This window comes from Poromitra crassiceps (genome assembly GCF_964638095.1).
Source record: "Poromitra crassiceps genome assembly, chromosome: 1".
Classification (NCBI taxonomy): Eukaryota; Metazoa; Chordata; class Actinopteri; order Beryciformes; family Melamphaidae; genus Poromitra; species Poromitra crassiceps.
The window spans coordinates 78,961,509-78,971,077 of record NC_139623.1 but is presented as its reverse complement, the minus strand read 5'-3'; the positions used below and the strand labels follow the sequence as shown (position 1 = coordinate 78,971,077).

Genomic DNA, 9,569 nt, shown 5'->3' with positions numbered 1-9,569 from the left:
TGAAGTGCTTTTGCAGTACCCCAGACTGACTTCCATCGTTGACTGCTTTGAGCTTCGAATCGAACAGTCATTGAAGCTGAAAACTAGGTGAGATATTTTTCCTGTTAGCAACAATGCATGCTAGTATTGTATATTAAAAACAGCATATTTTTTCCCCCTCTTAGATTTTTTTCCCATGCACACCTATCAAGCCGCCAGCTACCATCGAGTGCAGGCAAACTACCTCTTTTTTTTTTTTTTTACTCTTTATTTTCCTTTTTTCCACACACATACATATCACTTCACACAACAGGTAAATAAAACAACTAGGTCGAACTTCGACAGCCTATCGGTGATATACATGAAATGACAGACATGGAACAAACAAATAAACAAATAAACAAATAAACAAACAAGAGCGCACTAGGGGGGGGGGACCTCTGTTAACTCTCCTCTTCTTCGACTTACTTAGATGGCTGAGTTAGGGCCTTCAGTCATTTTGTGCCCAGTAGACCACCCACTTCAACCAACGGTTGTCATGTGTTTTAGCCTTCGTTCTCAGGCGACAAGTCAGTTCTTCCATGGAGTGGATCTCCTCCACAATGTTTTTCCATATCTCTACCCCCGGGGGGTCTTCCTTTAACCAGCTCCTTGTAATGGCTTTTTTCCCGGCCAGCGTCATAATCTTAAACAAATAAATGTCGTCCAGAGGGATACTTTCTTCAATTAGCCCTAAATACACAACCTGTGGTTCTCTTGGAAAGTCGTATCCCAACACCTTCTGTATGATCTGTGTAATATTCTCCCAAAATGGTTGAATTTTCATACATGCCCAGAAAACATGAGAGTGATTGGCATTCACCTGGCCACATTTTCTCCAGCATAATTGCTGTTCACGAATCTGTTTGCTTTTGATTAGAGGTGTAATGAAATAACGAATTATGTTTTTCCAACCAAATTCTCTCCAGCCCCTGGAGTACCGTATGTAGATTTCTGTTGTGTTTCGCACATGGAGTACCAATCACTCTCTGAGATGTCAATGCCTAATTCACGTTTCCACTTTTCCATAATATAAACGATTTTAAACGATTTTCAGACGGCAGCCCGTCTTTTATTGCCCGTCTTTACAGTGTGTTATCCCCAGTCCTATTCTGAAAACATCTATATAGCCTGGAAACAATCTTGGTAGGTGTGTGTTTGTATGCTCTCATCAGTAGTTCCACCACCTCGTTACCCTCTGCAGAAACATCTTTCTTAATTTCGTGTTCATAGAAATGCCTCAACTGTAAATATCTAAACATGTCTCCCTCTCCCAGGTCAAACTCCCTCTTGAAGCTCACAAAGGACCCAAACTCATGTCCATCTAAAAGTGTGCAAATGGCTGTCACACCTCTTTCTCTCCATCTCGAAAATGTATTATCTAGTCTACCAGGCCCAAAGCTTGGAGATTGTGAAGGCCAAATCAAAAGTTTAGTATCTCCCTCCAGTTTGTATCTCTTGACCACCTCTCTCCATATGTGTAGGGTTTCCTCTACTATGATGTTATCTCCCCTCTGATTCGCTTTCTCTTTTTCACCCAGTCTAGCCTGGGGCCGGCCCTCCCCCAAAGTCATCTCAATATCTTTCCATCTGGCTTCGTACGCCGAGGCGCACCAGTATACTATGTACCTCATTTGAGCCACATAATAATACCCTTTCAGTTCCGGCAGTGCCAGGCCACCCTTTTCTTTGCTAACCTGAAGTGATTTGAATTTAACCCTCGGCCTGGTACCCGCCCATATAAATCGCGATATCTGCTTGTCCCAGGCTCTGAATTGTGAATCCGGCACCCTAACGGGTAGAGACAGGAAGAGATACAATAGCCTCGGTAGAACATTCATTTTGACCACTTCTATTCTGGAGCTGAAATCAAGCACTAGTGTTGACCACCTCGACCAGTCAAACTCTACCTGTCTTTTTGAGTAATATTGATCTGGCTAATGATGTATTTCTATGAGGAAAGTTACATGCACATAATATCAGTATTACTTTTTTATTATCTTTCCTCACAGAGCAGTCACTTACTCGAAATACACAAACTGGACAACAGTGAAGTATTTCATCGCATGTCACCCATCTGGTGCGATCACACATCTCTCCAACGGCTGGGGTGGGAGTGCACCAGACGTCCATATTGTGAGGGAGTCTGGGTTCCTGTCTCAGAGGTACCACCATGCTGGAGATCAGGTAAGAGTTTAACTTGACATTTTGTTCATGTCTTATGTGCACTGTTGAGATCTTTTCATCATAATTCTTATCAGTGTGTTTAACTCGACTGCGTTTCCCCCCCCTCAAAATACTACTTGAACACCTATAGTTCCCATGTTTGAGGTGCCAGGCTTAAGTGCAGTGGGTTCTATTCACAGATCTTTTTTGATGGAATAGGTCAGTGTTGTTAGTAACAGTATAGACTGTTTTCACCAGCTGCAACCCCACAGCATTTCCTTTTTATCAGCTTCTTCTTCTGTGTTTTATGGCGGCTGGCATCCTTAAATGTTGCATTATTACCGCAACCTGAATTGTATCAGCTTCACAGTGCTAACTATTGACAGTGTCCACTTTCTAAGCTGTTCAGGGGAAAACACTGACATACCCTACTTCTATTTCAATTTTTTTTTAATGTAAAGATAGGCCTATGACAATGACGTGCAATAACGTACTGATAGTCAGCTTACTCTGTAACATGTAGCTTTTATTAGCCTCTCAGGCTAGCTCCGCGGACCAGACAACAACACTTCAACTTCAACAAGTTCCTAATACCCAGCGTGTGCACGTCTTTCCGACAGGGGTGGTTGTTATGGCAACTATCAACAACAACAACAACTACTACTAGGGGTGGGAATCACCAGATGCCCACGATACGATACTGAAACGATACTTGAGTCACGATACGATAGTATTGCGATACTGCGATATTTTCGATATTGCGATATATCGATATTGCGATATATTGAATATTGCGATATTTTGATATATTGCGATTTCTTACTTTTTCAACTGTAAATGATGTCCCCAAAGGAAAACTTTGTCAACATCTGGTTTATATAAGAACAATTTTTCAGTCTGTACATCTGACTTCAACCATTTTATTGCAGCAACATTGTCAAGTAGACAGACCAACAACTTTCATAAAGTCATGTCATAGTTGCATGCATCTGACAAACTGAACTGTTTGTTACAGTCTACTTACAGTCCACCTTAACTGGATGTGTGTGTGGACTACTGTACTTAGGTAGTTTTTGCAACTTCACTTCACTTACACAAAACATCTTGTGCAGTCCATTCAGTAACTGGGGAATTTGTAAATTACTGTTATGACAAAACTGTTACTGTTAAAACAAAATGAAAATATGCTACCGTTTGTTTACTGCTGGCCTTGGAACTAAAGTTTATAGTAGCCCGGTGGCCTGGCATGGCCTGCAAAAAAAAAAAATTTTTTTTTTTTTTTTTTTTTTTTGCAATATCGATACTTGGCGTCCAAATATCGATACAATATCGTCAGGCAAAATATCGCGATACTGTGGTGTATCGATTTTTTCCCCCACCCCTAACTACTACTACTAACTACTACAAGACATAAAGACCGAAATAGGCTAACTTGTTATGACACGGCCTAACGTTAACATTTAATATGAGCCGAATATCAGCCTGCGCTCAGCTATGTATACAGGAAGTAAACCGGATATTCAGGTGGGTTGTGATGGTTGTTATTGTTGTAAAGTTAAAACGTCTATATGTAAGGCCTATGGCTTTCATTGATCATCGGCAGAGTAATACGGAGTAACAGTGCGCTCACACCTGGACCGCTCTGCTGCTGTTTGGTGATTCATGGTTTGATGTGTGATTGAAGATTTTCCGATGATGGAATCCAAACAAATGATCTTTTCGTGTGTGTGTGTGTGTGTTTCAATAATTGATGTATCAAAAACAAAGGGGGAAATCAAACCAAACAGAGCAGGGATCCCGGTTCAAATCAACAAACAAAAATATATATTCAAACAAACTATTTCTATTTTTTGTCATTCTATATTCCTGCTGCTGCTACTACTACAACTTTTTCTCCTTCTGGCGTTCTGCCTCCACACATGCTTTTCTGATGAGACTACTAAACACGGGGACCGGGCTCTGTTTTACCTCCATTATTCTTCTGTGTACAACAATGAAATGACACTAGGCCTACACAACAGCAATTTCAGGTTATTTAAATATGCTGATGACATGGCTTTAGTGGGTCTTTTTCATAAAAAACTATGATGTCTCTTATGACTCTGTCCATAGTAAGTCCAGCTCATTGTTTAATGGTGGAAAAACAAAGGAGCTTATTTTAAACATGCAGATTCACTCTCTTCACTGATACAGAGCTCAACAGTCACGCAACGTCTCCAGCCCCGGAAGAGAATTCCCCATTCATTTCTCCACAGACATTTTGAAAAATAAAAGATGGGGGGAATGGGAGCAAATCGAAATGTTTCATGGTCGCTAGTCAGAGACTGTTTTTATTTAGGAAACTGAAGAGGTTCCGGGTTAGTCCTGACATTTTGGTACAGTATGTCAGCTTAGTCGATAGCATCCTTGTTTTTAATATCTCTGTCTTGCATGGGCACCTGACTTTAGCAAATAGAAACAAGCTAAACAGGATTGTCAAGACGGCAGGGAAGATGGTCGGCTGCCGACAAAAGCCATTAGATGACCTCTACTGCTCAGCTGTACAGAGGAAAGCCCCGTCAATCATCAATGATGAGACACATCCCTTCCCCCCTGAGTTTGAGCTGCTCCCCTCAGGGTGGCGCTATAGAGTACCCCTGGCAAGGAAAAAGATCGACAAGGGTTCTTTTATCCCAATGCAATCAATGTAGTTAATCAACTACAGTAATGCAAATATGGGAATGTAGGCTGTACACATGGGTACAGTATGAGTGCAATATTGACTCATTTATGTGATATGATGTCCTGTTGATGTTCCTATTTTGTAACCATGTTTGTCTTTATATTTACTTGGGTGAGACCAATGACAGATTTCCTGCCTCAGCTGGACTATGCTGTTATTCACCTAGGCCAACAGTAGGGGGCAACATTACTATGCAATGGCTTATTTGTTTTATGCTGTTTATTACAGATTCTTGCAGACAGAGGCTTCACTTTGAAGGACGACTTCGCTGCTCTCGGTGCACAACTCATCACTCCATCTTTCACGTGGGGGCGAAAACGAAAACGACTGTCAGCAGAAGATGGGGCAAATCCTCACGTGACTTCAAACATCAGAATTCACAGTGAGTCAGCAGTCAGCTCATCATTACATTATTGCTTAAGGAATCAGGCAGTAGATAGGATGATATTATTATTGTTGTTTTTGTTATTATCTTAGCTCCTTAACCTGAAATAGCAGATTTTAGATATTAGCCTATATTATCATGAAATATCCCAACGGAAACATATTTTGACCACAAACCAGTTAGCCTAGAAGCATGTATTACATATCCCAATTATATTACACAACAGTATATCAGTAAATAGGGGTGCAACAGATCATAAAACTCATGGTTCGGATCGTATCACGTTTTTTGAGTCACCGATTGGATCATTTTTCTGATCAGCAAGAAAATTATAATAATAATTAAAAAAAAAATGACCCCCCTCTTTTTTATTGAAAAACAAACAAACATTCAAATATACAAACAGAGCAGACGTGGGTTAGGCATACGCACCAAGATATTTCATCCGCCATTTATTTTCCCATAGACATTTTGTAAATTGCTTATAAAATATAGTTTTACTTAGTCAAATCAAATGATTCAGCTATATTTAGAAACAGGAGAGGCCATAGAACATTTCACTTGGACCAAAACATAAGAAAAATATTATATTATTTACCCAAAATAAAATAGAGTTGAGATAAATAAACTCAATTGTGTTACCTTTCGCTCTGATACAGTGTTATGTAGTCACCACTAGTAATAGTCTTGCTCAATGTCCCGCCCACATCAATATCTGATTGGTTACACGTCACAAGTAATAGCCTATCAACACTGAATGAGCCCAGTTGCAGCAATGCCACAGACAGGCAAAGAGAGAGACTGGAGTTGCTCCAAGCACACACAGATGTGTGTCAAAGGGAAGGTAGCACATCGCTGTATGTTGCAATAAACATCACAATCTTGTGATCTATTTCAATGACAAGCATGCCCAGTTTCCCAGTTACACCACTGAAAATGCCCGAAGTCACCGCCTACAGGATTTCACGTTTAAATCAGTCGCTCGTCTTTTTTTCCCCTTTCCGTAATGCAGTCATCACACACAGCACGCATCTGTCTTGTCTGTGTCTTTTCAATGCCACTGTACATCGTAATGTAGGTAATTAGTACTTTTTTTCCCCCCAACATTGTATTTATTATTTTCAATTAACACATTTAAACATCAATAGAAATTACAATACAAACATCCCATACATATACCACCTCCCTCCCCTCCCCACAATAAAAAGATCACAGATCAGCTGTTGCAGCACAATCAGTAAATCATAAAAATGCACAGTTAATGGGGTTGTTCAAATGTGACGTAGCTTAATATCATCTGATGGCAACAGACAATCACATCTGACTCTTCACCAATGTAGTTAATACGTGGGTTATAATCGACAAAGCAAGCTGCAAATGAGAGGGTGGAATATCTTGTACCTAGAGTGAGAGTAACTGACTTAATTTAATCTGAACCTATATTCAGAAACAGTCATCAGAGAGCTGCAGGAAAAGTAGGGAGGTCTGTGTTGTTGTATGTATGTGTCTATACTTGTAGATATTATGTTAGTTCTAATAGTTTGATTGTAGCCAAAGTAACAAAAGAGGTGTAACAACAGATATCTGATATGTTTCCTGCAGAGAGAGTGGTCAGTGCCCTAAAGAGCCGGTACCGCATTCTGGATGGCCCAATTCCTCTGCGCCTGGTGAAGAGCCTGAAAGATGAGAGACGGGAGAGAGGAGAGGCCGAAATCGACCGAATTGTACATGTCTGTGGGGCATTATTGAACATGTCTGGCAGCATTATGTACAACAGTGATTCAATCTTAAAGTAAGGATACAATAATTGTGCCATAATTTAATAGACCGATCTTCAGGGCAAAATACATTGTGTATCTTCAACATACAATACTCCAACTTTTATATTGACTTCAGTATACAGCTTCTTTTTTAAGTGGAGCTGCCGCGTGTGTGTTCGTCCTTTATGACTGAGATGTGAGCACGGGATTTGAGCAGTGTGCCGAGATGTGTAGCCTATATACCCCTCCCTCTGTAGCCTATAGACCCCTCCCCCTGTAGCCTATAGACCCCTCCCTCTGTAGTCTATAGACCTCTCCCCCTGCTCTACAAGGAGGAAGCGGAAGTGGACACAGAAAGCACCACAAAGCCAGTGAAACACACACACAGTGCCAGAGAGAAGGGGTGGGGGAGAACGGCCCTACCTACAAAGCCAGTGAAACACACACACACTGCCAGAGAGGGGGGTGGGGGAGAGGGGTCCGACCTATAAAGCCGGTGAAACGCATGCACGCATGCATTTTTTACGCAAGCTTTTTTTTTACACAAGAAAGAACTAATTCTTGCATTCTGATTGGACCATCTGTTTGATTGTCGACGCACAAACTGATTTCACCAAGTAACAGTTGTTCCTGGAACAACATTTCTTCCTAGTACGGGCCGGGAAAACCACGCCCCGAACTCATTTGATTGGCCGCCGCAATTGCTTCTTCCTGAAAACGTGTGGCAAGTAAAAAAGATGTGGTTAAGATTAGGGTTAGGGTTTTCTTATCCAACGACGACCAGACCCAAACCCAAACCCCTAACCACATTGGTGTACTTGCCTAAACCTAATGTCTAACCCTAATGTTTTATAAAAATGTGTATTCTGGGGTTCGACCGTTCTCAGATTGGAAGGCACGCACCTTATCCATTTAGCCATAGGACCGAGCTCGCCGACAACTGTACTTTTTTCACACCCTAACCCTAATCTTAACCACATTTTTTCCCTTGCCGCACATTTTAAGGAAGAAGCAATTGCGATGACCAATCAAATGAGTTCGGGGGCGGGGTTTCCCCAGCCCATAAAGAAATGTTGGTCCAGGAACAACTGTTACTTGGTGAAATCAGATTGTGCGTCTCTGTCGACAGGTCTCTGATTTACTTAAGTCCTGCTCTGTTGGGGCACACCCTGTCTGACGTGCCTCCACCTGGCCTGTGTTCTGCCTCCTTAGCAGAAACATGTACATATGTTACGGTTTACATAATCTGTTAGAGTACTTTTTGAGCATACATCCCCCCCCCCCGTTAATAATACTGGTAATGCTTTACTTTAAGTTGCATGGGCTGCAACTAACGATTATTTTCATTGTTGATTCATCTGTCGAACATTTTCTGGATCAATTGATTAGTTGTTTGCTCCAGAAAATGTTGAAAGGTTTCGAACTGTGTTTCTAAAAGCCCAAAATGACTTCCTCAAATCTCTTGTTTTGTCCACAACCCAAAGATAATCAGTTTACTGTCATAGAGGACTATTAAAGAAACAAGAAAATACTCACATTTGAGATAAGCTGAAATACGAGAATTTAGGGGGGGAAATCTGCATCGACTCAGAACAATCGATTATCAAAATAGCTGCCGATTAATTTAATAGTTGACCATAAATTGACTACTCATCGCAGATCTAGTTGCATGTATTACATGGTAGTCAATACTGTAACAAGATGTTAACTAATGTGGTCTATATTTGGTAATAATTGCCTTGCTTCTGTGTTTCTTTAAACATGCTGAGCCTACCCAATTTTTCAATCTAAATAAATGTGTTACATGTTGAAATGACATTGTGTGCATTGACTGACATTTCAATAACATGATGATTTAAAATAAATAAATACAGTCACAATGACTTATTTGTTGCTACTTTTATATACTGATATGAAATCAAACCAGCTGGCCTTACCAGTGTTTAGGCACTACCACTGGGCTATATTATTATATTAGGGCTCTAATGTTTTGGCAGCAGGGGACTCTAACTCTCGGGGCCCGAGCTAGAGAAGCCTGGGACCAGATGTCTCTGTCCACACAACAATTTGTTTCAATCATTCTTTTTTGCCTCCTTGGTCAGACAGAAACTACCATGCCTGGAGTGAGAAGGGGCTGGTTTGCATCAAAGAAAGACCTATATATTGATGGTCACCTTGCATCCTTTGATCTACTCAAGACGAAGTTTGAATTGCCTGGCACGCACCAGAGCATGTGAGCGGAGTGGAACAGTGATAATTACCGCTCCTCGCTCACGGAGCTCCAGACCGCTCCCCGCTCGATACAGATTTCACCCGCTCGCACTCACCGCTCCGCTCCGCTCAAAAGAATAAAAAATATAAAAAGGCCAGGGTGTTTTAATTTGCGTTTAAACGCCTGGGCAATGGGCATTGCTCACTACAAATAACATGAGCTCAGCAGAGTCGGCTGCATGTTCGTTTCTCTTCCTTCTCGTCTCGCAGCAGCTGGCAAGAAAATAGTGGGCGTGCACACGGCCAC

The 9,569-nt window shown here is 41.2% G+C and overlaps 1 long non-coding RNA gene across 1 annotated transcript; it reads left to right on the top strand.

Annotated features, from left to right (window-relative positions):
- Nucleotides 1-2,072: 2,072 nt before the first annotated feature.
- On the top strand, nucleotides 2,073-7,114 carry LOC310788886. Its single transcript, XR_014553317.1, has 3 exons — nucleotides 2,073-2,205; nucleotides 5,135-5,288; nucleotides 6,894-7,114. It is a non-coding gene; the product is annotated as an uncharacterized lncRNA (long non-coding RNA).
- Nucleotides 7,115-9,569: the final 2,455 nt, after the last annotated feature.